Source organism: Neoarius graeffei, chromosome 12, assembly GCF_027579695.1.
Source record: "Neoarius graeffei isolate fNeoGra1 chromosome 12, fNeoGra1.pri, whole genome shotgun sequence".
NCBI lineage: Eukaryota > Metazoa > Chordata > Actinopteri > Siluriformes > Ariidae > Neoarius > Neoarius graeffei.
Window position 1 is genome coordinate 11,940,573 of NC_083580.1, and position 24,315 is coordinate 11,964,887.

The following is a 24,315-nucleotide window of genomic DNA, read 5'->3' on the forward strand; positions in this document are numbered from 1 at the left end:
TGTCTGTGTCTCTGTGTCAGTCCTGCGATAACCTGGCGACTTGTCCAGGGTGTACCCTGCCTCTCGCCCATAGTCAGCTGGGATAGACTCCAGCTTGCCTGCCACCCTGTAGAACAGGATAAGCGGCTACAGATAATGGATGGATATATATTGCATATGAAAGCCTATAATATCATGTCGTAAAGGTTGTTTCTGTACTGCTGTTATAGACAAGACTCGATTCACAAATCCTATCAGAGCAACTTGAAGGGTGATGATATTGTGTCCCAGTTTTCTTTCTGTTTATCTGAGCACGTGCAACTTTTATGTATCTCTTGCATGATATATTGTTTGTAACCGATCATAATCAGCCTTTGCAATACCAGTACCTATTCACTGTATTGTTTTGTGTATTGTAAGATTTCAACCTTTATTATTATTATTATATATCAGTTTGGTGCTTTCCATGTGTAAAGTCTCTACATGTTTCAAGACAAACATACAAAGTCGATTCCTGAATATCGTTGTTTTTTTTTTACGAGTGGGTGAGAGAAAAAGCTTGACGAAGAGTCTAATTATGACTTACAGCCAGGTAGAAAAAGGCAATTGAATGACAAGCACAGAGATGAAAAAATGGTGCAGTGGTTAGCACTGTCACTTAACAGCAAGAAGGTTCTGGATTCAAACCCACCAGTCAGTTGGAGCCTTTCTATGTGGAGTTTGCATGTCATGACTGCATGGGTTTCCTCTGGGTGCTCCGGTTTCCTCCCACAGTCCAAAGACATGCAGATTAGGTCAACTGGCTACTCAAAATTGCCTATGGAGGACTTTCACGTGATGTCATCGTAACTGCCGATTTGTTTATGTGGCCATGTTGCCGGGCAAGCTTTGTGTTTGACAACGAGTGTGCACGGGTGATTGTCAGCCCAATTCAGTAAACATCTACAGATAAACTTGTAGAAGTTACCTCTAAAAGAACAACACCAGAGACCTGTAATGCTTTTGGATGTAATAACAGACGTGGCGAATCCAGAAAGATGAGAAAAATGGCGAGCTGCAGTTAAATGGGAAGACTGGACGATTGAACATTTTATATCAGGTTAGTGTGAAAGCTCTGTGCAACGTTAAAATGTAGATCTGGATGGGGGCTTTGGACGTGATATATTTCATTAGACCAAATGCTTGGCTAGCAGCATGCTTGTTACGTACTGATAATGTCGACTCGGCGAAACATCATGAAATATGCTAGATCTAGGCCCTGGCTTGTTTATTACTATTAGAAGTCCATGTTTGAGCTTACCTTTGTCATAATAAGGTATTTTTCTTTATCGGGAAGTTCCCATAACATTCCGGCATGAAACCTGCTTCAGAATACTGGTAGGCATCTGTACTTTTGTAAGCCTTTAGCATCTCTGGTGTATTTAGAAATCCAAAATACGAAATAGTTCAGGATGTCGTAGTGTCCCAAATCCGGTAGCTGGTTTGCTGAACACTTTTCAAGTGGAATAAATACATTTGTGGGTAAATTAAGAAGAAGAAGAAGCACAGAGAAAGAGAGACTGAGCAGTGTGCAGAATAAATAAATACATTTGTGGGTAAATTACATGGGTCTGTGATGCCTGCATGCTTCAGCTTTTGGATATAATGCGATCTGGTATAATCTAAAATTTTAATAATTTCAGAGAGATTGTACTGACTGCAGTCGTCTCGATTTTCATTAACTGTCGCAGCTCTTTCTTTGTTCGCCCGGCAATATGGCGGATGATGTGCGATAAACAAATACCTGTGATGTCAGTGAAAGTCCTATGTAGGTGTGAATGTGAGCGTGAATGGCTGTCTATCTCTCTGTGTTACCCCTGTGAAAGATTGGTAACCTAACCAGGTTGAACCCCGCCTTTCACCCAATGTCAGCTGGGATTGGCTCCAGCTCACCCATGACCCACAATGGATAAGCGACATAGAATATACATACATAAAAGTTAAGCTGTTTAATGTTGTCTCTCAGCAAACATAGAAACACGACATCCCTAATTAGTTCAGTTTATTGTGTCATGAACATCACAAGATCTTGAGTGAAGGAAGATTTATTCATTTTATGTATATCAAAGCAAGAAAGTCTTTTCAATTCAGGCCATAATAGACCATGTTTGAATTCGAGTCTTTGACAGACACGCTTAACATTGTCTTTTTCATTCAATTTGTCAGGTGTTCAAAGTATATATTCAGCAAGATACCATCGTTCTCTCCTCTTCGTCTCAAGATGAAATCTTAAATATTAAATATGAAATCCTAGATGATTTAGTTCACTTGTATGACCTGCTAGGATAAAAGTAGGCATGATTTTTTTCTGGAGCTCATTAATAGTGGACTATGATACCTATATCTGTAGGTTTTTCTGCTTCTTCAGTGTAGAACACCCAGACTAATAAGCGTCACTAGAAATAGTCTGACCTCTTTCGAGCCATCAGGTAATTTTAGAAGACTATAGCTTTGGACTTGTGACTGCAATGCAGCAGTTGCGATTCTAATCACAGACTCTCTACCAGTTATCGTTATCTCAGTTAGCGCTCTCCGTTAAAGCTCTCACCCTTCTCACTCAGCACTCACAGGATCAGCTTGCTTTCCTGAGGAGTCCTTGAGGCAGCAGGACTTTTAACACTTTGATTAAAGCCGTTAAGGGGATTTGGCATGGTGGCACCTGGTGGTTGGTGGGTCTCATAAGAGCAAGAGGCAATTAATTGAGGGACAGATGGTGTGGTATCTATTGGTGTTAAGTAGGGGGAATGGGAGCACCTGGTGCACTGATTGGACTTTTAAAACCAATCACTTGGTCACAGGTGGGTAGGATAAGCAGTGACTAATGGTGCCAGATTATCTCCATCTTGTGGGTTTTTCACAAGCAAGAAAGGCAAATAGGCATTTTGTGATACTTGATAGAACTTATTTTCGACCAGTTCAATTAGGTTGTATGACCAAATTTGATCAAAGCAACTGTGTTATTTTCAGTTCGCAGGAACAGCATCATGTTCTCCGTGTAAGAAGTGCATTGTTCTTTTGTCTGATTTACTGTTTGAACTAGTTTGTACTGGCTGATTAAATTCCTGACTAAAGGGCACATTCAGTTTTGTCAACAACCACCAGATAGAAAATCCACACTAACGATTTTGATTTCAACCTGTTGCTTACAAAAACATGACATTTTAAAAGCATTAGCAGTGCACTCACCTCACAGCTCCACTATCCATGCTTTTGAACTTCTGTAACTGCCTGTGTGGCGTTTTTGCATGTCCTTCTTGTGTTCACGTGGGTTTCCTCAAGGTTCTCCGATGTCCTCCTACCTCCCAAAAACATGCCAATCCTCTTAATTGCCTCTAGGTGCGAATATCCCTACATTACACCCAGGGGTTTTGTGGGATGGGCTTTGGATTTAGTGCAACACTGAAAGGTTCATGTATATCCTGCTGAAAAGTGGAGCTCCCAATGAGTGTAAAATGTGTAAGTAAATACCTCACCTCACCAATGTCGACCTCTCTGTTGGACTCCAGCAACAATACTCATCCTAAATAGTAAATAATCCCACATTAGTTATATGTCTGGTGGTCAAGTGTTTATGAGATACGTTTCCTTGCTCCAGCTTGCTCCACGACCCTGCACAGGATATGCGGTTATGGATAATGGGTGGATGGATGGATATTTGTTTGTTTCCCTTAGTCTGTATTGATGCACACCTTTGGGATGAACTGGAATGCCGACTGCACACCAGGCCTTCTTGGTGTGGTGTAGCGGTTAGCACTGTCGCCTCACAGCAAGAAGGTTCTGGGTTCAAGCCCAGTGGCTGATGGGGGCCCTTCTGTGTAGAGTTTGCATGTTCTCCCCGTGTCTGCATGGGTTTCCTCCGGGTGCTCCGGTTTTCCCCACAGTCCAAAGACATGCGGTTAGGTTAACATGGGGTGGCCTTAGGCTGAGGAGCCCTTGAGCGAGGCACCTAACCCCCAACTGCTCCCTGGGTGCTGTTAGCATGGCTGCCCACTGCTCTGGGTATGTGTGTGTGTTCACTGCTTCAGATGGGTTAAATGCAGAGAGGAATTTCACAAGTGTACGTGTGATGAATAAACGTCTTCTTTTTCTTCTTCTTGCTTGACCTCACTAATGCTCTTGTGGCCATCAATCCCCATTTTCTGAAATTGAGTGGAAAGTCTTCCCAGAAGATTGGAGGTTATAAGAGCAAAGGGGGACTAAATCAGGAATGGGATTTACAAAAAGCACACTTGGGTGTGACTGGTAGGTGTTCATAAACTTTTGGACATATAGTATATCAGCTCAGGTACCTGATAGTCTGAGATTGTAATTATATTGAAAATTTTAAAAACATGGGAACGCTGCCTTTTTTTTTCCTCACAGGCCTCCTTTCTGATTTCTATGTCTTCACTGACACAAGCATTACTGCAGCGGCAATTCCGAACATGAATAAGTCATATACAAGTAAGGAGGGTGCTGGGGGTTTGGGAAGCCATTGTACATTTATGATACTCTTGCAATCTAGGTTATCCGTGTGTGAGCCATTACAATGTGCTTTTTTTTTTTTTCTTTAAGGTTGTCAAATATTTCTTGCGGGACAACAGAAGCTTAATTAAATTTTTATGGCAGTGTGCTCCATAATTCATCGAATAGGTCGGTCGGAATAAAATTGTCGCGACAAAACTACAGCAGTGAAAAAGTCAGGTATTCAGTATCAGTATGTGAATAATTCGTCACATTATGAACAGGTGCACAGTCTGCGTGATCTTTTGTGCATAATGATCCCATGCGTCATGTGCCACTTTCTGAATCAGTCCTTTACTGTAATTCCTTTAGTGAGAGCACCATCTGGTCTCATCAGCAGCAGGGCAGGGCAGAGCAAACCTTATCCTCCAAAAGAGGTTCGAGCATCTCACACTCTCTCTGCTAGAGACACACACACACACACACACACACACACACACACACACGTAGTAGCGTGCTGTGACTATTAGCCTACTGTCCGACTGTCATCCTCGTGCCAGAGGCTCAAACATGCCTTTGTTTTTTGATGTGCGACTCACAACCTCTCACATCCTGTTCATGCAAATGCTTTTCACTTGCTTTTCACTGGATTTCACTTCTAATTACTCTGAGCGGCTGTAGAAAGAGGAAAGGGGGAGCAATGATTGATGGCTAACAGGAAGCGGGTAAGACTCAGCGTTAGTGCTGAGGCAAGTAATCAAAGAGAAAGGAATAGAGGACGAATGGTAGGTGGAAAGAATGCAGAAGAGAGGCAAAAGGGCTATGCCATTTGGACAAGTAACAAACATGAAATCAATAAGCCTCCTTTTCAGTCCAGGATAGACCTGTCTCTTCAGTATAATGCACCACGCCATCACAGCTGGTCCAAAGAAGAAGGTTTTTATACCCCCGCTCTGAAGGAAGGGGGGGTATACACTGGTTTACCTCTGTCCATCCATCCAAAACACCCTTTTTCTCAGCAATCACAAATCATAGCCACTTGGTACTTAGTACCAAACTTCAGCTTGGGGTTCTATACCATGTATACCATTTTCAGGTTTGTCGCACATCGACTTCCTGTTTACCAACTGAATGTATTTACGAAACATATAGCATGGATTTACAAAATTTCCGTAACACTTTTCTCAGCAACTACAAATCACAACTGCTTGATATTTGGTACAGAACTTCAGCTTGGGGTTCTATACCGTGTATACCGTTTTCAGGTCTATTGCACATTGACTTCCTGTTTACCGACTGAATGTATTTACGAAACATATAGGGTGGATTTTGACGCTATTTCAAGAAGCAAAATGCCATTTCAAAATGACAGTTTACCAGGATGCTATTTGAAATCCCTGGGGAGAGACACTGCTCTTTACTTACTTGTTTCAGGGTTAATTATTTGTTGAAGTCAACATTCATAATAAGTGTCCTATTCCTTCGATTGCTTGCATTCTGATATAAGCGAGAGCAGGTGGATATGTAAGTGAGCAGTTGATCTTGTTTTTTTTTTCTTTTTAGGTGTGTCAAAAGAAATATGGTCTTATTTATGGATCTCCAGCAATACGAAATAGATATAACGATGTGGCATGATGGGGTTAATCATCCTCATTTTCTTTATCCTCTGGATGAATTGCAGACATTGAAACCTGTCCTACTTTGAGACGATACTCTGGATTTCTGTGACCTCTTGCACGCAGGCAAACATCTTGGGTGTTCAGATCGAGGACGAGCACATTATTTCAGGAACATTGTCTGTAGGGACGTGGCTGTGGAGAAAGAGAGAATAATTTACGTGGAGTTAGGGAGATGTGCAGTAAACAGAACAGAGCAGTAACAGAACCTCCTGGAAGATGGAGAGAAGGTGGGTAATGAGCACATCATTCTACCTACTTCCCACGCTTTTCTAACCCTTATGGAGTAGAAGGAGGCCTGATTCATGATGCTGTGTATGGCAGAAGAGCACAAAAGCTGGAAGAAGGATACGAACCTTTCATGGTGTTGCAAAAAGGCTATTTCAGAGTCACGATGTGTGGTTGTCAAGGAGAGCATCAACAGGTGCCACTAATGGGATGCTGGCTCACCTATTAGACACGACTAAGAATGGCTACCTCTGAATCAGTCAAGTTGATAGTTTTGGCTTGGTTTTTTTTTTTTCCTGTGTGGTCTCATACGGTTTCACACTGCATTGAGGTGCACATTATGGTGGATCCAGAACCAATCCCAAGAACTCTCAGCACAAAGTGGGAACACACCCTGATTGGGATGCCAGTTCTTCACATAGATCTTGCATTGAAGAAGTGACATAAGTTGTCTTCAAGCCTGCTGCCAATCATACCTCAGATGTTTTGCATAACATGGCAATACCATTTAGTTACTAACACAGGGATGACAAATCAGTAGCCCTGTTGCGCAACATAAGCATATTTGAAGTTCAGTTTTATTCGTAGTAGCTATGGATCGAGAACGTATACCCAGAACCCTCAGCAGAACTCTTGGCCATGGGAACACACCTTAGATGGGATTCCCATTCATAAAAAAAGAATACGTACAAAATCAATGGAATCAATAAGCATTGGCTCCAGTGCTAATTAATAAATAATAAGTATTTTTATGAACTGTATTGAGCATTTCATCCTTCTTTGTGTCCTTCAGCCAAAATATCTAGAATACACGGTACTTCTACGACATTCTACCTCTGTCTCTTTTAGCATCTTGTACACTGTTTCACTCAAAAAAATGCTGCTTTCCATCCATAATTCATAGCACATTTAGTTTGTTTCCTGCATTTGGCTTGAATCTAGTCTTGCATGCCAGACCTCTAGCCTCTAGGTTTTGCTAGAGAGTCTGGTACCTTTCATCACTAAATGCAACCAAGAACTGCCAACTTCAACAAGAAGAAACTATTTGATTGACATTGTAACTGATTGAGAGCTGATCGGCAAACATACTGTATAAGTGCAATGTTTAGTTTAGAGTCGTCATTGTCACTGCCAAACCCGATCCAGGCTTGAAGCGAAACATGTTTGATTGCCTTGGCCAGAATTGCAGCAGTAGGGTGGCCAGTTCCTTTCTGCACACTCACACACACATTCACACCTATGAGCAATTTAGAGTAGCCAGTTAACCTAACTGCATGGCTTGACTATGGGGGAAACTGGAGCACCCGGAGGAGAACATGCAAATTCCATACAGAAAGCTCCCATCAACCACTAGGCTTGAACCCAGAACCTTCTTGCTGTGAGGCAACAGTGCTAACCACTACACAACCATCATTCGACTGCCGTCGAGATAGACAACACAATGCTCTGCCGTAGGGGCCTATCAGATATTGCCTGGGATACTGTAATTCCTCAGAGACTAAGCTGGAGTCTCTGGATAGAGTATCAGGGAATGTTAAAGGTCTATTTCCCCTTTTTGGGCACGGTAATCTCCATAGAATGACATCGGAGATTATTGAATCTTTTGCTAGGAAACAATGGCTGGCAAACCTAGCTCTCCTTTGTGCCACTGTTCTAGAGATGGATGGGAATTTACCATAGATCACAGTTTTGGTTGGGTGGTCCAGGATAGGTTTTGGACCCACATTAGCAGTCTTGTGTATGTGCCATCAAGGCATTTTTCAATTTTTTCGCTGCTACGTTCTATCATTGCCTTATTTTTGTATTATACTGCCTATTTTGCACTACATTACCTTTATTTTGTACTATACCATTTTTTTGGCTTTTATTTTGCACTATATTGCCTTTACTTTGTATTATTTCTTCCACCTATTTATTGATGTAATTGCCATTCATGGTGGATGGCAAACTAAGAATTTCATTGTGCAAGAGGACATGTTCCTTACTGTGCATATGACAATAAACACTTTGAAACTTTGAAGTTTTTGACTCATGGTCCATGTTTCAGCACCATAAAGTAGTATGCTTTCAACACAGGCCAGAAAAAAGCTAACCTTGGTAGATTTGGCGATGTCCGACTGCCATATATGATTTAATCTGTTGCGACCCATGCTTGACCCTTTCTTGATATAAAGTCCTTTTTACTGTCAGCAACAAAAGATCCAAGATATTTAAAGTCGTTCACCTGCTTTATAACAGAACCATCTCTTGAGCAGATTGGATTGTGGTCCCCATCTTCATTTATAGCCATGCATTCCATCTTCTTTGCATTGAGCACAAGACCGACTTTCATCGCTGCTTCTTCTAGAGACAGGAGGAGCTCCTGGGCTGATGTCAGCTGCTCGACTATAAGTGCAATGTTGTCAGCATAGTCTAGGTCAATTAGGTGCTTACAGCTCTGTCGACCAGATCATCTGCCTATGGCAAGACCCTTATGGCTGATGGTGTCAACTGATTGTCTGAGGATATAGTCCACAGTGCTGACAAAAAGAAAAGGAGCTAGCGTGTCACCTTGGAGTATGCCTGCTGTTGTTGGACTGTCTGGAATCTGTACAAAGCATGATGGATTATGGTACATAACCGCAATCGCTTTGACTATCTCCTCTGGCACTCCATAATTGAGTAGGATGTGGAGCATCACTTTCCTGTTCACATCACCATGCCGCCCTTAGTTTAGAGTTTGTTTCAGTCAGGCATCACCCGAACTGATGATAACATCATCAGCTTTTCTTTGGCTAATCAGACACAAGGTATGCCACCACTCTTGCTGGAGCAGTAGGGGGTTAGGTGCCTTGCTCAAGGGCACTTCAGCCAGTCCTGCTGGTCCAGGGACTCAAACCAGTGACCTTTTGGTCCCAAAGCTGCTTCTCTAACCATTAGGCCATGGCTTCCCCAGTTTAAAGTACTTCAACAAAACCTTGCGATATCTTGATGGGAAAGCTGGGACCCCATGAGCTACTTTTCCAATCCTGGGACAATATGTTGTTTCAAAAAGCCGAACAAATTACAGAAGTGCACAGAGCCAAATTTTGAAGGTTGTGGAAAGAAAAGACTGCGAGTCATAAGTGGCGCATCTGAGCCCAAGACTAATTTGACTTGGGATCAAATCATATTCCAACTGTAATTGAACCATACTAGGGATTGTTCAAAACCACTTGCAGTGACTCTTGTTTTGGTCAGCACTCTGGTCATCACTGGACTGAAAAGGGAATGAACCAGGGCTTTATTCAAACAGCATGAAAAGGGCAAGTCTCATGTCAAGAAGTGCCATCCTTGTTCTTAAAATGAGCTCCTTCCCATATTCCCCTGCACAGAATCCCATATGGCCATACATATGTAAAACAAATCTGAGTTTCTTTCTGAACAGCGAGGCTATAATTTTGCACTAGTTGTAAATACTGCGTTTCAGCAGACCAAGGCTGAAAAGAGCTTATGTTGGAAGCCCCAGTAGACCAACCCCAACAAACTAAGAAGCATTCCTTAATAAGTTAAATATATGATTGGAAGAAATGGCAGAGCATCAGATAACTTGCAGCAGTACTACAGTAATGGATCAATTTGTGTGGCCTATAGAAAGTATGACATCTTTCCCACACTGAAACTGCATGCAATGTGGCTGATTCCGACTCAGCAGCTTGAGCAGGGTTCAAACCAAAGCTTTTCCACTTTCTTTTTGCCAAAGAAAAACCCCAAATCTGGTCCATGTGCAACCCTGCCTTGTTGTAGCCCTTCATCTTCATTCAGTTTGAGATCCAAGGCACCATGCCAGTCCTGTCCAAACACCCATACACAACTTGTAATTACTGTGGTTTTGGTGTTAGGCTGGATAGCTGGATTGTAGCTCAAAATAACCCATGAGGCAGCCATAAAATGGCATGAAGTAAACCCAAAAAGCGACGACGCTCTGCTTTCAAATTGCTTGTGGAACAGTTTAAGCAGTTGGAGAAATGTTCCGAGGAGATAGCATGTCTCATGATAACTGCCATTCTTATTTTAAATGCCTGGTCTTAGGTCCAATTATTCTGAAAAAGGCACCAGCATTTCGGCAACAGCCTTGGTATACTCGGAAGCAGTGTCTGCTCTTGAAGTTTGTCTCTCATTTGCATTTGTCAGTTCCTAACAAGATGATGGAGACAAAAGATAAGGGCTTAGTCTGCAAGCAAGTTGTGCCAAGGAATCCATTTTGGCCAAGTGTCGGCTCTTAATGTGTAGCAAAGAATAATGTTAAATTGATGTGACTGTTTCTCTTTGTGGTTGCGGTGACAGTGGGCGAGCAAGAGATTGAGCCAAAGCTATGTTTATGTTCTCAGGCATGGTTATTAGATTCAATCATTCAGTCATGGCATTAGCTTTGATTGAAAGTGCACGGATGCATATCAACCACATTGAAATTGAACCAGCGTCATGGGGAAACCTTTGTTCTTGTTCATAGTCTTTTACTATGCATAGGGTCTCGTCCAAGTAATCCTAGTTTGTCTTTTTGTTTTTCCTCAGACATCCTATTTGTCATTAAATTGGAAGTTGTTGCATGTATCAAACGTTTGGTTTGGTAAAGTCACCTTGTACAATATGAAACATTTTGGTTTTTTTGTTGTTTTATTTTAAGAAAAAAGCAATTATCTTCCGCCATGCCCTTGTTTAGCATGATGCGGCTCTCAGCGCTTGATTCAAACAGATCCAATAAAAGCGTTTATCTGAGGGAAGTCACCTTGACAGACAGTCGTTAAGAGGATGAATAAAGTGTGAAATATTTACGTTCTCCTTTTCGCTGGAAACGTTTTCACTTTTAAAGTAACACATCAAAAAAAAAAAAAAAAGCAGCCTTATAGGCGAGGCGCAGTATAAATATTATAGGGTTCTCGTAATACATTTCCCAGAAGGGAGGGTGCATCACTGGAAAAGCTCAGCTGGTAGGGTGAGTGGTGACAGTTTTAAACATGACCTTGTGATAAGAGCGAAGGAAACCTGTTCATTTTAGAGATAGAGATGTTATGGAAGTAGATGTTCACAGCTTCACAATAAGACGGTCCTCTCACTCTCACCTCTTATCTCCATTTCGTGGTTGGCGCCATGTTCTCCGTGACGGCCACTTGTGATATTAGATCGAAGGACTGAAATGTAATATCTTTAAACAACTCAACAATGATAGTATTTGGGTTGAGTAATGCATTATATCATGAGGTCTCATCGATGGCAGAATAGGACTGAGTTGAGGTAAAGTACAGTATTACACACCTAAAGGCAGATAGACGATAAATAGTGTTTTAAGTCCGAAATGATGTACTTGGTTCACATCATTGGACGTTATTTTGTTCCACCCCAAAAACAAAAGGACACTACTGTATATTTACGCTTCTGTTGTCTGTCTTTTTGACAGTGTATGCTTAGTTTTTTGGCTTTTAGTTTCTCCTTGAAAGACATTTAGAGTAAAAGACTGTTGATGTAAATAATCCACCTCTGTACATTCATGTACATTACATGTATTGTGTTGTATCATGGGAGAAGCCATGGCCTAATGGTTAGAGAAGGAGCTTTGGGTGAAATAAAGGTCACTAGTTTGATTCCTTGGACCAGCAGGAGTGGCTGAAAGTGCCTTTGAGCAAGGCACCTAACTGCTCCCCAGGCTTCTCTAGGTACGTCGCTCTTATCCAGAGCTTCTGCTAAATACTATCCATCCATTATCCATAGCCACTTATCCTGTGCAGGGTCGCAGGCAAGCTGGAGCCTATCCCAGCTGACTATGGGCGAGAGGCGGGGTACACCCTGGACAAGTCGCCAGATCATCGCAGGGCTGACACATAGGTGGGGTTTACATTAGACCGTATCAGCGGATCATCAGATTAACGTTTTTAAAACGATTAGTGTGCACACAGCAACACTAATACACGATTCGCGTGCACACAGCAACGCCAATACACGGATACGCTCGGCTCCGCAGGCATCCTGCGCTCCAAATCACTCCGCCCTGAACAGCGAGTGCCCTCTGGAGGGTGCGCACTCCGGCCCTGCGCAGCTCACAGAGCGCGCAAGTGGAGTGCACAAGCAGTGATTCGGGACTGAGCCGCTGTGTGTGTGATCCCAGCGCATATCACTTACCACTTGCAAGTGGAAGGATGGCAAGCCTAAAGACAATCATAACTACACAATGGGCAGTATTTGCATCAGTATTTGCAGTATTTTCATACTTTTATACTCTTTAATGAAAGGTGATACAAGGCGGAAGTCCGCGCCGTTTTTCAGCAGTCGCATCACATGACCAACGCCAGCGAATCAGGAAGGTGGATGTCACAGTGACGTTGTCCAATGACGATGCCAGCTAGAGCTCAGCACAGCGTATCCGCGTATCTGCGTATTCTCAATGTTTACACAACACCGGACCAGACACGATCTAGATTGAATACATGGACGCTGGCAGATTCCCGTTTCCCGGCGTTTCCAGGCATTTTAATGTAAACGGACAGTGCATCCGCGAAGAAAACGAGACAGATACGGTCTAATGTAAACTTGGCCAAAGAGACAAACAACTATTCACACTCACATTCACACCTATGGTCAGTTTAGAGCCACCAGTTAACCTAACCTGCATGTCTTTGAACTGTGGGGGAAACCAGAGCACCCGGAGGAAACCCATGCAGACACAGGGAGAACATGCAAACTCCACACAGAAAGGCCCCCATCAGCCACTGAGCTCAAACCCAGAACCTTCTTGCTGTGAGGCTACAGTGCTAACCACTACACCACCGTGCCACCTCTGCTAAATGCCATTAATGTAATGTATCACATGCATCTTCTCAGTGACGGCTCATCACACATTACATACATATTTGTTGATCAAGTCTCGTGCTCTGATTGGCTGAGCCAGACCACATGACTATGCCATAGCGTATGTAGTTATGTTGCAGAGCCAGGCAGCGTACTACAGAGGGTAACCGAGAAACCCAAGCATACAAACATCTGGAGGGAAATTTCATACATATTCTACAAGTATTTTACTGGGAAATGGTTAGTAATTTATTAGCTGAGAATGCACCAGAAGGCATGTAAATTAAAAAAATTTCTGGGGGGGGGCATTCAGCTAGACCCCCTTAGAATTAGCATGCCTATGGAGATCACATCTAGGGTTCGCTCTGTGTAATCACCTGACACGACTGTTCCTGATACATTGCATAAATCTATATTCTGGAGTAATTTCAAGCACTCAGCTACAGTCTCACTTCTACTGCGATGTATTTCTGTGCACTTTCTATGCCCATTGGTCCAACCATAAGAAAAATCAAGGACTCAAATAATATGGATTACTTACCAAGATACCAGAATCAAGCTTTTTTTTTTATCACTTGAAGTTCTCTTTGCATCCTGATAGCAATGAATAAACCAAATGTTCTGACAATGCAAAGAAAAAGTCCATCATCTGTGGCAGCCACAGGGCTGTAAAAAGCCCCCTGGTCATTTCATTTCATCAGAATGAAATGATTGGATGGCCTACCTGCCGGTCTACCTGCCTACCTCTGTCTGCACACTCATTGCATGTGACCAGAGTCTTCCACAAGGCTAGGAAGACATATTGCTAAATCTAGCTAGCTAGTCGACAGCTATGAGTACTAACAATAGCCATGTTTGTTGTTTACATTCATGATGATAATGTACGGTGTTTTCTTACGTATATGTGAATGAGACATGAGCATACATGTCAACCTTTGGTCAATCAAACCTGTATAACCAACCTCCAAAATCCGTATTTCCCTTATAAAATCCGTATAAGATGCAAATTAAAATAATTTACCTAAAATTTGAATGATAATTAACAATGATATATCCAAGTTACTTTTTATTCAATATTAATAACAATAAACCTTCAGAATGAATACAAAGTATTTTTCCAGTCTCACCTGTGAAAGGTAATCCCATGTGATCTCGTTTGGACGGTAAACCTGTTGGTACAGTTAAACGCAGCACATGAATGAGGCATCTTTATTCTCGGCTACTGTCTAGACGCTATACCAGAGATGGCTGAAGAATCTCCACTTTGCCACATCCAATATGGATGACGTATGATTCTACGCAGAAGGCGGCGTCTATGTTTATATGTCTATGACTTCACGGTTGGCGGGATTCTCGCAATGCGGTGTGCGCATGATCAAAAGTGGAACGAAGTCTCGCTACCACAAGATAACGCGCGATTTCATAAGACTCTTTACTGGCTGTCTGTGCTGTACAGTACGTTTATCATCGTGGGAACTGATTATAGCTCTAAATAAATATTGAAGTTTTTTTAAAGAATCCGTATAACTTTATTTATACGCCCGTATACTACGTTTATTGAATCAAATCCATATAAAATACGGACATTCCGTATAGGTTGACATGTATGCATGAGGTTGTTGAATATGACAACGACATGCTACGCTACGCCCCCCAGTACTCGTCCTCAAGCAGTATTCAGGCAATGCGCATTCATCATGTGTTGTGTTTTGGAGGAGTGGCTTTAGACAGGAGGGATTGGGATTTTTCGCTTGGATATTTTCAAAATTTAGCTTACTCTTACCTGTTGCTCCGAAATAACCTAACCTTTAATGTCTTATTATTTTTGAATGACACAGGATATTAGGCATTTAGCGCATTTAACTATTTCCATACCAGTACCTCCACGCATTCTGGTTTTGTGCCTCGGCTGAGCTTGCAGGCTTTGAGAAACGTCGCTTAACTGAACCTCCCACTTAATAATGTCACAGATCAATGAGACCTTAATGGTTGATCATTAATTTGGCTACCGCATCATCAGTCACTCCTGCTTTTATTCATGATTATTTCAGTAGTTTGGCCTTTATGTGACCAGTGGTTATTGGCACGGCTGGGTCTCTCTGAAATGACCCATGCATTGAGGAAGTGGGTGTTTTAAAGCACTCTCTTTTATTCGCTTGAAATGTTTGCTTTATTAAGTTCATTGATCTGATTATGATGATGGACCCAAGTTAATTATGTGTTTATATATATATATATATATATATATATATATATATATATATATATATATATATATATTATTGTGTGTGTGTGTGAGAGAGAGAGAGAGAGACAGGAAGAGAAAGAGACAGGCAGAGAATGTGTACCTATAGTAAGGGCAAGCAGCCGGATGGGGTCCATAAATTTGATGAAGTGGGTGTTGTTAAGATTGCGAAACTGCATTCAGATTTCTTAACTAGAAATATTTGCTTCATTAGGTTTATTAAGGTTGATTATGGGCGTATTTTGCTGTGTACGAAGGGAAAAAAAGAGAAACAGAAAGGTCCGAGGGTGTCTAATGGCTGCTCTCATACCGTAGCTCTGTGTAAGATGCTTTGCAGATGTTTTGTTTCTGTAGAATCTGGGTTATAAAAAGCATAGTGAAACAGAAGTCTGATTGTTTGTTTCTTGTGCATTAAGATGATATCAGGATCAAACCACAGAATGCCTCCAACAACATCATTTACATGACATTTAGCAGACGCGCTTATCCAGAGCGACATACAGCATACCCAGAGCAGCCTGGGGAGCAGTTGGGGGTTAGGTGCCTTGCTCAAAGGCACTTCAGCCATTCCTGCTGTTCCAGGGAATCGAACCAGTGATCAGTTAGTCCTAAAGCTGCTTCTCTAACCATTAGACCATGGCTTCCCCCAATTACACTTTATTGTATCTGGATTTTATTCTGTTCGTAGATTATAACCAGATGCACTTACTACTCGTGTGGGTGGTTTTCCCATAACTTCCTATGATGTTATTCACATCCCGCTTTATGCAAAAAGCCACATCAATATGTGTTGTTAAAAATTTCAGCATGCACCACTTACCCATGCGGCACGGTGGTGTAGTGGTTAGCGCTGTCGCCTCACAGCAAGAAGGTCCGGGTTCGAGCCCCGTCGCCGGCGAGGGCCTTTCTGTGCGGAGTTTGCATGTTGTCCGCGTGGGTTTCCTCCGGGTGCTCCGGTTTCCCCCACAGTCCAAAGACATGCAGGTTAGGTTAACTGGTGACTCTAAATTGACCATAGGTGTGAATGGTTGTTTGTCTCTATGTGTCAGCCCTGTGATGACCTGGCGACTTGTCCAGGGTGTACCCCACCTTTCGCCCGCAAGGCAAGTTTATTTATATAGCACATTTCATACACAATGGCAGTTCAATGTGCTTTACAGAAGCAAAAACAGTAAACAATAGAGAAATAAAATTACATAAAATAATTTTATTTTTATTCTAAAACAATTAATTAAAAGAATTAAAAGAAAATAATAAGAATTAAACAATAGTAGAAATAAAATAATAAAATGCCAAAAAGAAAAAAAGGAGAAAAAGAAACCAGCGGAATAAAATAGAATAAAATTAAAGTAAATTTAAAACATGCAGAGAAAGTAAAGATTATAAAAAATGTAAAAATATTAATTATTGAACAGAAAGCATCTGAAAACAGCTTGGTCTTTAACCTAGATTTGAAGCTGCCAACAGCAGGAGCATTTTTAATGTCCTCTGGCAGTTGGTTCCATAGATGTACTGCATAGTAGCTAAAAGCTGCTTCACCACACTTTGTTTTAACAACTGGTTTTAATAGTAAATTTTTCTGTTGCGATCTGGTAGATCTGATTGAGTTAGGCCGCTGCAACATATCAGAGAGGTAATTGGGCCCTGTACCATTTAGAGATTTGTATACCAGCAGCAATACTTTAAAGTCAATTCTGTAGCTTACTGGAAGCCAGTGAAGGGACCTTAGAATTGGAGTAATGTGCTCTGTTCTTTTTGTTCATGTGAGAACCCTCGCCGCTGCATTTTGAACCAGCTGAAGTCGTTTGATGGTCTTTTTTGGCAAGCCTGTGAAAAGGCCATTGCAGTAATCAACCCTACTAGAGATGAAGGCATGTATTAGTTTTTCCAGATCATTTTTTGACATAAGTTCTCTTAGTTTGGAAATGTTTTTTAGGTGATAAAATGCCGTTTTAGTGATTGCTTTCATGTGACTGTCAAAGTTTAGCTCGCTGTCAATGAAAACACCAAGATTTTTAACCATTTCTTTAGTTTTAATCCCTTTTGTGTCAAGAATAGTGGTAATCCTGAGTCTTTCGTCTTTTTTTCCCAAATAGAATTACTTCTGTTTTATCTGTGTTCAGCTGAAGAAAATTTTGTGACATCCAGCTATTGATTTGATCGATACACTGGTAGAGACATTCAAGGGGGGCATAGTCATTAGGTGATAGAGCAAAATAAATTTGGGTATCATCTGCATAGCAGTGATACAAAATTGAATTTTTATTGATAATTTGCCCAAGTGGGAGCATATAAAGGTTGAAAAGTAATGGTCCAAGAATCGACCCCTGGGGGACACCACAGGTCAAGGGCATTGACGTTGAGGAACAATTTCCCAGGGTAACAAAGAAGCTTCTATCTTTTAAGTATGATTTTAACCAATTGATAACTTTACCAGTCAATCCAACCCAGTGTTCAAGTCGATATAGCAGTATGTTGTGATCAACAGTATCAAAAGCTGCACTGAGGTCCAGTAATACCAGGACCGATGTTTTGCCTGCATCAGTATTAAGACGTATGTCATTTATAACTTTAATCAGCACTGTTTCAGTGCTATGATTGGCACGAAATCCTGACTGAAAATTATCAAAACGGCTGTTTGATATCAAGAAGATATGTGTCTTGGAGAAACATAAATTTATGTGTCTTGGAGAAACATAAATCCATTTGCATGGATTTATGCTGATTTATCGTAGTCATTTATCGGATTTATCGTAGTCAGCTGGGATAGGCTCCAGCTTGCCTGCGACCCTGTAGAACAGGATAAAGCGGCTAGAGATAATGAGATGAGATGAGACCACTTACCCAAATTATCTCCTTGTGTCTGGTTGTTTCATGCACCCTGGATTTGGGTGATGATATCTGGATTTATTCTATCCACATTCACTGGATATGAGCAATCGCACGCTCTGATTGGTTACTCTCCGACTAGGCTATCAGCTCCTGTACCGCGAGTAGAGAAAAACAAAATGGCGGAGTGTCTTGCTGAACCCACCGAGGACGAAATAAAAACTCTACTCGAAAACAAAACGCCAAAAAATACAAAAAAGCAACAAAATATGGAATAAAAGTATTTGATGGTAAGAATGTATCTTTTTTTATTTTTCAAGAATTATCGCATTTTTTATAAATTGCTCCTGTCATTTTGCCGGTTTGTTTACCGTACATCTCATCTCATTATCTCTAGCCGCTTTATCCTTCTACAGGGTCGCAGGCAAGCTGGAGCCTATCCCAGCTGACTACGGGCGAGAGGCGGGGTACACCCTGGACAAGTCGCCAGGTCATCACAGGGCTGACACATAGACACAGACAACAATTCACACTCACGGTCAATTTAGAGTCACCAGTTAACCTAACCTGCATGTCTTTGGACTGTGGGGGAAACCGGAGCACCTGGAGGAAACCCACACGGACACGGGGAGAACATGCAAACTCCACACAGAAAGGCCCTCGCCGGCCCTGGGGCTTGAACCCAGGACCTTCTTGCTGTGAGGCGACAGCCCTAACCACTACACCACCGTGCCACCCTTGTTTACCGTACATTCTAAGCGGAAATGATTTTGTTGGACGCTTTGTATAAAGTTTTTATTTGTTAAATTTGCTCAAAATAAAAATGCTCTGTTTCTCAAAATCCAGTGGATGTGGATAGAATAAAACATTTATTCCACTCACTCTCGTTATACATGGCTTATAGCCGACTTGGTGCTACGCGCCTCATCGGCTATCAGCTCATGTACGAGTCAGTTTTGTGGAATAACTGTTCAATGGATATGTACAAAAAAAAAAATCCATATCCATGCAAATGGATTTATGTTTCTCCAAGACACATTTGACAACCAGAAAACCTACGAATCCATTACATTATTCCGTATGCATATTGAAAGTTTAGGAAATTGTGGGGGAAGCCATGGACTAATGGTTAGAGAAGCAGTGTTGGGGCCAAAAGGTTGCCGGTTTAATTCCTTGGACCAGCAAGAATGGTTGACTTGCCCTTGAGCAAGGCACGTAACCCCCCCCCACTGCTCTGGGTATGTTGTACGTCGCTCTGGATAAGAGCGTCTGCTAAATGCCTGTAATGTAATGCAATCATTTTCAAACGGGAACAAAAACATCATTCTTGACATGGCAGGAAGTGGGTGGTCGAATGTACGGAGCAGATTTGCACGATGATGTGATTCCTCAGTACAGTCAAGCATGCCTGAAATGCATGTTGTGTGTAAAAATCTTAAAAATACAATCCACGTCCAAGATGCATCAAAGAACCAAATAGTGTATAAACAGGATCTGAGATGCCCGATAAATGCATTTCTTTCCTGAAGCTATGTTTGAGAGCAAAATCTGCTCTAATCATAACTCAGGTGGTTCATAACTTTCATACCGCCTGATGATGATGATGGACGATATGTAAGGAATAATACATGCTGTTAGAGTAAAAATAATCAAAGCTGAGCTATTGTTCCCATCCCAAAGAAACAAATAGCTTCTTGTCAAGTTGAGCGGCTTTTTGAATTGCGAATTCGAATGCAGCACCCGTTTATTTGGAGACAATTTACGTGTGAAGATGCGTGTTATGAACTCGTACATCTTAGTTCAGGTACAAATCTTCTTCTGCTGCTCCTGTGGAAAGCAGAAATGTTCTAGCTAGTCACTGTGGCATGCGACGATACACAATTCTACTGAGCTTAATCCCAATTCTCGGTGTAATATGAAAATAATAGAGTAGAGAAACACACTGCAGTTGCTGTATTATTATCAACTTACCCATGACCAGCTGCCTTCTCCATTTCCCAGGCTTATTGTGCTTCCTCACACTATAATATATTAATGAGACACTGCATCACTCTGGGAATTAAATGGTTCTGTTTCACTACGTGCCAATATGCAATAATGTGAATACATTAGTTTGAAAAACGAGTCAACTTTCTTAAGGCTTTTCGGAAAATTAAAAATGCACACCGAGTTGTGAACAGATAGTTGACGCATTATACTAATTTCATAGAGTTTCATAAGCTCGCCACTTCGTCATTTATCATCGTTTTACACGTTCGTCTATACTGATCACGCAAAAGAAATCCGCAGCACTGAGAAAGTTACAAATTTCGGGTGGAAGCCAGAGCCTGTGGTCTACTGCTCCTTACAAGGACCACTAATAATTGGCAGAATGTTCATCATTAACTGGACATTAAAGCTAGACGGCCTTTCGATTTAAAAAAATCTGTGAAATTTAATTCCTTCTGAAATTTGGTTATTGTGATATGGGTTTATTTCTGTAATATCTCACAAAATATCAGGCCATTCTGTGGCTGGGAAGTGATTTATTTTGAGGGGATTAAAGCAAATAATGTGCATGAAAACGCTCACTTCGCACAGTCAAGCTGACAGAAGAAGTCCGTGTGTGTGTGTGTATGCATGCGCAGGTTTACCTTTGACCGTGCACTGACAGTTACATCGTTCTGTCGCTAAACGAACATCTGATCACACCGAGGTGCTCGCTGAGCGCCAATATTTATTAGTTTGCTCCGGCGTTTCCTTTCCTTCATATATAACATAACGTCTTTTCTTCTCGCTTTCCGTTACTGTAGTCGGTCTTTCACATTTCATTCGCACACTCATGTCCTCCATTTTCCTCTCCTGCTTCAAATTTGTATCCCACAATGCTTTGCGTGAACGAGGAAAGCCCACCACGTCATGCATGACGTAGTATCTTGAATTGGGTCGTGGTGAAGCAGGCAAAAATGGCGGCGAATTTAGGGCCACGTGGCCGTAAATTCATTAATTGTTCTATTTTAAAAAACTAATAAAATTGGAAGTCTGTGATTCGAATTCAGTAGCTTTCGGTCCACTAAACAAAAATAATTAAGTGTCAGGGAAAATTCTTCTTCTGACCTACACTTGAAAAATCTGAAAGGCAGTCTAGCTTTAATAAGGAGACATGATCAAAAGTGCTATTCTTTTTTGCACACAGTAGTTGCCTGGAGTTCAGACGGTGTCTCTGGGAAGCTATATAGAGAAGCCCGGTTATGTGTAAGTCTAATATAGATATCTATGGTATCATGCTGCTCTGCACCATCCCTCCTATTGGTAGTCCAAGAAACAGTTTCACTGCTTTCACTTTGTTTAGCCCTTCTCAAATCCTTTTGTGCAGGTTATATATCTCGGCATTGTAACTCGACGTGGTATGAAATGTAAGCATTCGTTCAGCTCTTTCAAGTGCTCTCTAGCTGTCTCACTACTTTCCGCCAGTGTGATCTAAACCTCATTTACCAAGCAAAGGTGACCATGGCATCATCCTCAACAAGTCCATTCTTATTTTGAAAAAGCATTGCTTGAATCACTATTATTTCCCAGAGTTGTCTAATGCTAACTCTACACTAGAAGACTTTGAAAAGACTCTGAAAGACTTTTAAAAGTTTAACACGCTCTCACATCCATTGAAAGACAATGTGTCATTAGGCACGGAGTTATCCCGGTCTTACACCAAAAGACTTTTCAAGCGATTATCAGTGATTTTGCAAAGATGGGGGATCATGGAGAAGCCATGGCCTAGAGGTTAGAGAACCAGCTTGGGGACCAAAAGCAAGGCATCTAACCCCCAACTGCTCCCTGGGCTGCTCTGGCTATGTTGTATGTTGATAAGAGTGTCTGCTAAATGCCATTAAAGCTAGACTGCCTTTCTATTTCATAAAATCACTGAAATTTAGTTCCCGCTGAAATTTGGTCATTGTGATATATGTTTATTTCTGTAATATCTCACAAAATATCAGGCCATTCTATAGCTGGGAAGTTATTTAATTTGAGGGGATTCCCAAGCAAATAATGTGCATGAAATTGCTCACTTTGTGCAGTCAGGCAGACAGAGGAAGTCTGTGTGTGCCTTGGTTTACCTTTGACCGTGCACTGACAGTTCCATCATTCTGTCGCTAAACAAACAGCTGATCACACCGAGGTGCTCGCTGACCCCTGATATTTATTAGCTTGGTCCTGCGTTTCCTTTCCTTCGTATATAACATAACATCTTTTTTTTCTTGCTTTCTGTTACTGTAGTCAGTCTTTCATGTTTCATTCACACACTCGCGTCCTTCATTTTCCTCTCCTGCTTCAAATTTGTATCCTACAATGCCTTGCGTGAACGGGGAAAGCCCACCATGTCATGCATGACGTAGTATCTTGAATTGGGTCGTGGTGAAGCAGGCAAAAATGGCGGCGAATTTAGGGCCACGTGGCCGTAAATTCATTAATTGTTCTATTTTAAAAAACTAATAAAGTTGGAAGTCTGTGATTCGAATTCAGTAGCTTTCGGTCCACTAAACAAAAATAATTAAGTGTCAGGGAAAATTCTTCTTCTGACCTACACTTGAAAAATCTGAAAGGCAGTCTAGCTTTAATAAGGAGACATGATCAAAAGTGCTATTCTTTTTTGCACACAGTAGTTGCCTGGAGTTCAGATGGTGTCTCTGGGAAGCTATATAGAGAAGCCCGGTTATGTGTAAGTCTAATATAGATATCTATGGTATCATGCTGCTCTGCACCATCCCTCCTATTGGTAGTCCAAGAAACAGTTTCACTGCTTTCACTTTGTTTAGCCCTTCTCAAATCCTTTTGTGCAGGTTATATATCTCGGCATTGTAACTTGACGTGGTATGAAATGTAAGCATTCGTTCAGCTCTTTCAAGTGCTCTCTAGCTGTCTCACTACTTTCCGCCAGTGTGATCTAAACCTCATTTACCAAGCAAAGGTGACCATGGCATCATCCTCAACAAGTCCGTTCTTATTTTGAAAAAGCATTGCTTGAATCACTATTATTTCCCAGAGTTGTCTAATGCTAACTCTACACTTGAAGACTTTGAAAAGACTCTGAAAGACTTTTAAAAGTTTAACACGCTCTCACATCCATTGAAAGACAATGTGTCATTAGGCACGGAGTTATCCCGGTCTTACACCAAAAGACTTTTCAAGCGATTATCAGTGATTTTGCAAAGATGGGGGATCATGGAGAAGCCATGGCCTAGAGGTTAGAGAACCAGCTTGGGGACCAAAAGCAAGGCATCTAACCCCCAACTGCTCCCTGGGCTGCTCTGGCTATGTTGTATGTTGATAAGAGTGTCTGCTAAATGCCATTAAAGCTAGACTGCCTTTCTATTTCATAAAATCGCTGAAATTTAGTTCCCGCTGAAATTTGGTCATTGTGATACATGTTTATTTCTGTAATATCTCACAAAATATCAGGTCATTCTATAGCTGGGAAGTTATTTAATTTGAGGGGATTCCCAAGCAAATAATGTGCATGAAATTGCTCACTTTGTGCAGTCAGGCAGACAGAGGAAGTCTGTGTGTGCCTTGGTTTACCTTTGACCGTGCACTGACAGTTCCATCATTCTGTCGCTAAACAAACAGCTGATCACACCGAGGTGCTCGCTGACCCCTGATATTTATTAGCTTGGTCCTGCGTTTCCTTTCCTTTGTATATAACATAACATCTTTTTTTTTCTTGCTTTCTGTTACTGTAGTCAGTCTTTCATGTTTCATTCACACACTCGCGTCCTCCATTTTCCTCTCCTGCTTCAAATTTGTATCCTACAATGCCTTGCGTGAACGGGGAAAGCCCACCATGTCATGCATGACGTAGTATCTTGAATTGGGTCGTGGTGAAGCAGGCAAAAATGGCGGCAAATTTAGGGCCACGTGGCCGTAAATTCATTAATTGTTCTATTTAAAAAAACTAATAAAGTTGGAAGTCTGTGATTCGAATTCAGTAGCTTTCGGTCCACTAAACAAAAATAATTAAGTGTCAGGGAAAATTCTTCTTCTGACCTACACTTGAAAAATCTGAAAGGCAGTCTAGCTTTAATGTCTTCTTCTTCCAGA

General features: G+C 41.5%; 1 protein-coding gene across 1 annotated transcript in view; it reads left to right on the forward strand.

Annotated features, from left to right (window-relative positions):
• mmp17a (matrix metallopeptidase 17a) overlaps positions 1-24,315 on the forward strand; it is a 217,060-nt gene that overhangs the window by 907 nt on the left and 191,838 nt on the right. The window lies entirely within an intron of this gene.